The sequence below is a fragment of the Phoxinus phoxinus genome, assembly GCF_949152265.1.
Source record: "Phoxinus phoxinus genome assembly, chromosome: 1".
In the NCBI taxonomy this organism is placed as follows: Eukaryota; Metazoa; Chordata; class Actinopteri; order Cypriniformes; family Leuciscidae; genus Phoxinus; species Phoxinus phoxinus.
Window position 1 is genome coordinate 4,503,999 of NC_136876.1, and position 6,998 is coordinate 4,510,996.

Below are 6,998 nucleotides of genomic sequence, written 5' to 3' on the forward strand. Positions count from 1 at the left end.
ATCAAATAAGTCTAAATAAGTGGTTCAGATGACCAAAGCACAAGGTTTTCTTTTACACACAACACCACAACGGACACAAAAGTAAACATAATATACAAAACGCTTTTACCGCATTCGCCTGGAAACCAACAGTAGATCAAGTCAGGAGCAGTAACGTGTGTATCTGAATTCACATCTCACCATTCAGTTGACGCTAACACGTCCAGGTGAAATAAATCGGCACGGGTCACACGACACTCAACTTAAACTGATTAATAATAAAATACAAATGGCAAACAAATTACGAAATTATCACAATACACAAAAGATACACATTTTAAACTATAAAATCAAAAAATAAACCACTGAAATCCCCAAGATGTCATAACCCACAGCTGACCTTCCAGCGTCAGCTACATGTTATATTTTAAACCCTAATGTGACCCACAGTTTTATCCTTATAACTATATCATTTTTTATTAAGAAACGGAAACCCCAAAATCGTCATCTCTTGAATATGTTGTTCATTTCTTTATTTTATACCCAAAAAGTTTCTCCTTGAAGTTTTCCTCTTTTTCTTGATGAATTTACCTCTTGTTTCATCCCCAAAAAAAACACATTTTTTTGTGTATTATGAAGAACTATTTTAAGATATTTAGCCTTGTTATTGTTGTTTTTTCCTGTGTATAAATATCATATTACGATGTACACAAAGCAATGATCTTTCTGTTTTCTGTTTTGTCATTATGATTGTTCATTGTTAGATACAACTATGGTATCTTTCCATGATCTTGTATGTAATAAGTTGAAATGATATGAGCGACAGGTGCACTAACACTTCATAACATCAGTAACTGGACAGCCCAACCTAGATCAGTTTTCCTCTGCGTTTGTAATGTCTGCACAGAGGAGACGGGCAGCTGCTGGAAGATCTCTCCTTTGGAGAAAATGTCATTTGTTTTCGTTTGTGGGGTCTGAGTCAAAGTACCCAAATATAATGTTTCTCATATGTATTGAGAAGCCTGGCCAAATCTTGCACTTGACAAATGCATCAATATCATTCCAAAGCTTCTGAGTGAAGTGACACGACCAAAATAAGTGAACATCAGAATTCAAACCAAAAGAGCATGTTAGCTCAATGTCAGACTCAAATCTTTGTAGAAGTTTCTTAACAGGACAGAACCTGTGTATGAGCTTAAATGAGATTTCTTTCACTTTATTTGTAAGAAAGAATTTCTGCTGTAAAGACCAGATTTTTTTCCAATTAAGGTTAACAAACAAAGTTTAAAGTTTGTTGAACATCTACATTCATCTTTAGTAATTTGTATACCTAAATATGTTACCCTATTTTTAACAGTAATACCCTCAATTGAGGTACGAGAGCAATTTTTAATAGGTAGCAATTCACATTTATTAGAATTTAGATTTAATCCAGAGGCTTTAGAGAAGGATTGAAGAATATCCAAAGCCACTGGAATTTGTGAAGAATCACTCAAGAATAAAGCTGGATCGTCCGCTAAATGACTCATGTTTATTTTAGTGTTGCCAATTGTGATACCCTTTAAAGAACTGTTATTGATATGTCCACTAAGGAATTGTGTTGCAATTAGGAATAGGGGAAACTGGACATCCCTGTCTAACTCCTCTTTTTAAGAAGACTCTAGGTGAAGTACCATATAGCTTAATTGAGCCGTTTCCCTTTATGTATAGCATTTGGACCATTGTGCAGAAAAAGTCGCCGAAGCCGATTTTTCGAAGAGCCTGAAATAAAAATGTGTGTTCCAATGTGTCGAAGGCTTTGTAATAATCTAAAAAGAAAATGAAGCCATCAATGTGAATTAATTCTGAATAGTCTAACATGTCTAACACTAGCCGTATATTATTAGAAATGTGTCTTTTCTGCATAAATCCTGACTGTGTTTCGTCAATTATAGAGTTCAAAACATATTTTAATCTTTTTGCTAGGACTGAAGCTATTATTTTATAATCATTATTTAATAGTGTAATTGGGCGCCAATGGTCAATTAAGAGGGGATCTTTATTTAATTTTGGTATAAGAGTTATTAATCCTTGACTTAATGTGGCTGGAAGTAATACTTTTTCTATACTTATCTCATATACCTTTAACAAGAATGGTGCTATACTGCGATTAAAAAGCTTGTAAAACTCTGAGCTGAGTCCATTTGTTGGTTTTTAAACAGTTAATAGCTTCCTCTATCTCCTTCAATGTGATAGAGGTGTCACAAAAGTATTTATCTAAAACCTCAACTGGTTTATATTAGGTAAGGATTTAAAGAAATCATATGTTGTTGGTGTGGCGGTATGGGTGATTTGTTTTCGTCATCATTTGTATTCCAGCCTATTATCTGCGCCCTCTGGGCTATAAAAGAAGTAGCGCATGTGCCGTCTGTTATGCGTCACTTTTTGGGAACTGCGTTGTTAACGCGCTTCTGTCGTCACTTCCTGAGAACCGTATGCGATCACCCGAGCCGGTAAGGAGAATGCTAGTTGTTTGTATGTTTTGAAGCATATTCGTTATGCGTTATGCATATGCGTTCTGTCTAATGTATGTTTTAGAGACACTGATCTGTGTTGGAGAACGTGTTTCTGTCCTCCGCTGTACAAGACTGGTACAGTGTTATCACTGTTTGCACGCACTGGACGTGGACCCTGGAGTCGGTAGGGAGAAGTTGTTGATCTCTCGTAATTGTTCTCAATAGTATGAAGTGCGTGTTCTCAAAGCGCTGGTTTGTATTTGAGGTCGTGGTCTAATCTATTTTCTCTCTCAGCTGTAGAGAGCCTGACGCAGTAGTTGGATTACTGTTGTCTCTCTGCTCTGTCCCTTGCCAGAGAAAGCTACGGTTTCACTGTCTCTTGATAAAGCATTGACTAATTTTCTCGACGATCGGTAAGTATTAGTTTTATGTTTACGTGTGTTAGGTTGAGAATTAATCTGGCAGAGTGATAACCTCATTTTGCTTATAGGTTTGTGAAGGCCCATACCTGCATTTCAGTCCGGGTGTTTCGCCTTCATTCACGGCTCCAGTGCTGTTCTGTTTCCAAAATAATTTGGGTTTTCATTTTGTTTTTGTTTCCAATTTATTGTTTTGTGGCGAACTCTTTGACTTTTAGGATCGTTCCTAAATATTTGACTTTTTTTCTAATCATTTTCCTTTGTGGTTTTCTTTAGTTTTATTTTATTTGTTTTTTTCCATTGCATTAGATTTGTTTATTTGATATGTCATTTTGTATAAGTTGTTTTCTTTATTGATTTCTTTTTGAAACATAATTGTTGGTATTTTGTTGCCATCTGTTTTGCTTTAAAAACTTGGTTATTTACTTTATTTTTTATTTAGTGGCAACATTTATTTTCTTTATTTTGCTTTGACTAAAGTGGATTGAGTATATGCAACCCGGCCTTAAAGTGATTGCATTTTATGTACATTATTCTGTGTTGGCAGGACTTGAGCACCGGCGGCAAAGGACTTTGCTTAGTACTGACACGTGTGTGTGTGTGTGTGTGTGTGTGTGAATTTGGTTGGTTTTAGCTTGCTGTCTTTCCAATCTGAAAAAATACGCAGTTTTGTTCACCCTCTTCAATCTATTTTCTGCACGAATAAATGCCCCTTCAGCTTTATTTTTATATATATCGTTTAATTTGCACTGCAAATCAACCAATTCTGCTTTTTCACAATCAAGTAAATCATCCACATTTTTAGATAAAAGATTGGTGATTTTGCACATCACAATATTTTCATCAGTTTTTTTCTTTTTGGCCAAATCAGTACTAAATTTCCTAAGATATTTGCCAATTTCATATTTAGTAAATTCCCAATTGCTGCTGTAACTATTCTCCTCTATTGCTTTATTCCAATTTTTGTGAATTATCTTGGTAATTTCATCTTCTACTTCCCTGTAAGAGAGAGTTGTTAAGTTTCCAGTAAGAAGAGAATCCGTGCACATTGTCAGAGGCAGAAAAATAGGTACGAATAAACATACTCTTGTGGTCAGAAAATGGTGATGGCAAAATATCAGAGGAGGCATTGCATAATTCTTTAGAGATAAGCCACATGTCAATTCGGGATTGTGAGGAGAGAGATTTATTACTCCATGTGAACATCTTTTGAGAGGGATGTAACACTCTCCAACTATCGATCAATGAGAATCTTTGCATAAACATTTTCAAGTATAAACTAGTATTGTCATGGAGTTTTGGAGGCCATCTGTCTATGCTGCCATCTAAGGCAACATTAAAATCTCCAGCAAAAATAAGCATGGAATTTGGGTATTTAGTTAATAATTCTAACACCTGATCCTCTAAACGACTAATAACGGCTTCATTTTCTTTCTGCTGGTTATAGCCATAAACAAAAACAAGAATACACGTCAAATTTGAGATTTCAGTAACGAGACAGATATAATGTCCCTCTAAATCACTTACATTATGTAACACCTTCCCTTTAAACTGATTTTTTTAAGATGCATACACCAGCTGAATGTGTCGTACCATGAGACATCCATATGTCCAGTCCCCATTGTGACCTCCAAAAATTAAGATCCTCTATAGTTGAGTGACATTCTTGGAGGAAACAAAAATCTGTTTTGAATTGTTTAAGATATAAGAAAACAGCCTTTCGCTTAGTATGATTTCTTACCAATCTAGCATTTAAAGAAACAACAGATAAAGACATGAACTAAAGAAAAGAAATTGAAAAAAAAAAATATTTGAATAGACCTAGATAAGCAAAACAAGTAACTTGTTGTAAAGAACTTTAACCGGTCAAGGAATGAGCATGAAGAGAACCGCAACTCAAAAAATATGAATAAGATATTGAAATACAGTAGGAAATTCCAATTAAGTAATAGTTTCAATGAAATTTGAAAAAATAGGTATACCAGATTGATATGAGAGACTGTATTGTATTATACAAGCCAGACAACACAGATGTCTCAGACATACTAGAACGTCTCAATATAAGAAATAAAAATAAAAACTGTAACACATTCTAAAATAGAACTATTTAAACCATGTGAAAAGGCAGCATTTTAAATGTCTTACATAACCAAGAGTGTAGTACCGCCAGATGAGTGTCTCCACGTCCTGGAAAAAAACTGTAGACTGATGACAGGCCAGAACATCGAAGAGCGCCAACCAGCCAAGAGGATGGAAGCAATATTAAAGTCAAAAGACGATCAGAATAAACGAGAAAACCCATTAGTCAGGAGGGAATACTTCAGATCCCTCTACAAAAGCTCTTCCACCCACAAAGTGAGCTCGCTTGTTCTCTTTTCTCGCCTTTTCCACGATGGGCCATAGCTTGTTTCTTCATTCTCTATCCGCTGGAGACAGATCCTCGGAAATTTTCAGGTAGTTGTTTTTTAGAAAATGTTCATCTTTAGCAGCGCGCCAGACCGCGTCGCGTGGAAAACGGGAGGTAAACTGGACGATGATTCCTCTGGGCTTGCTGTCGTTCAGTCGTTTGCGACCCAGGCAATGAACGGTGTCCACGGCATCCGGGAGTTTGTCTTTCGCGTCTGGCAGAAGGTGCTGGCAAACATCGATGATCTTATTTCGGACATCTTCTCCTTTACTTTCAGGTACCCCATGAACTCTGAGACTCCATCGACGCGAGTAAGCCTCGAGGTGCAGAAGCCGTTTCTCCTGTTCATGCGAGTTGAACTCGACTCTTTTGCTAGTGACTCAGTCGCGCCTATTTTGACTTTCAAATCTTTAACTTCGGCACTCATAAAGTCAATGCCATCTTTCATTTCAGAAATCTGCCTGGTATTTTAGCTAATCACTTCTTTCATACTAGCGATCACACGTGAGTTTTCCCCTACCATCTTTTCCAAAGCCATCTTTTCCTTTACCGATTATTAATCAGCCTCGAAAGCTCTCCGAGTTGTGAGATGATGGCAGTTGTGTCAGCACTCACGTCTTGCGTTGTTTGATGGCAGGGGGTTTACATGGGGTTTCTGGAAGACAGGGGAATTCTTCCTCACACAGCATGAATTCTGAGGAGTCAGTGTCCTGATTCAAGTAGTCATGCATGTTGTCCATCAGAGGTTCTTGGCGGGCTTGATATGCCTCGTTAACAGTTTTGTTAGCATTAGCAGCAGCTTGAGGTCCATTGCTACTTTTTCTTTTCTCGGATTTTCCCATTTTGACAACCAACAACCTGTTAAAATTGATCTGGTACAAATTAGAGTCCAAAAACTTTTCCTACTGCATTATACGCCAAAATAAACAATCGAGGTTGCGGAGCTCCTCAAAATGTGACTGATCAGAGCGCCATCTTGGACCCCATAAATAAACATTTAATTGCATTTTATTTATTTATGTCATGATGACATCGTCACAATACATGCATAACAACATAGTTGTTCTGACTTCATGAAGGCTCATGGCGTGAATGAAACATCAAACTGACTAGAACAAACTCTTTGAAATGTATATGATACTGGATATCAAGGGTGAAACTGTTAACAATGTAGACAGACAGCAATCTCATTCAATGTCAGTCATGTGTGCAGTAAAATATAATGTATTAGTGTAGTGATTTATGGTCTTAAACATTAATATTAATATTGAGTTTTTGGTCACATCCTTCCTATACTACGGGGCACCAGCCAAGGAATTTCACCTTGACAATAAAGAACAATCATGGAAGATTGTTGAAATAATTAGAATTATATAAATTATAGGAAGTTTGTCATCTGATCAATCTGAAGGATTTAGTGAGATTCTGGCGAGCTTGTAAAGCCTCTTATGATCAACACAAGAATGACACAGTTTGCAATAAAGATGCATTTATTAAAGCGGCACTTGGTAACTTTTTCAACTAAATAAATCCGTTTAGAAATCATTTGGATGGTTAAATAATCTGTTCTGGTGAGAATGGTTACTTTCCCCGCTCCCCCCAGCGTTCCCAGGCGGAAAACCAGCCTTGCAACATTGGGACTAACGTCCCGGTAAGTTGAAAATAGGAAGTCTCGTGAGAAGCGAGAACGAGCGAGAA

At 36.8% G+C, this 6,998-nt stretch overlaps 1 protein-coding gene across 1 annotated transcript in view; it reads left to right on the forward strand.

Moving 5' to 3' along the window:
• Window positions 1-6,998, forward strand: part of LOC306999735 (uncharacterized protein) — a 501,826-nt gene that overhangs the window by 205,790 nt on the left and 289,038 nt on the right. The window lies entirely within an intron of this gene.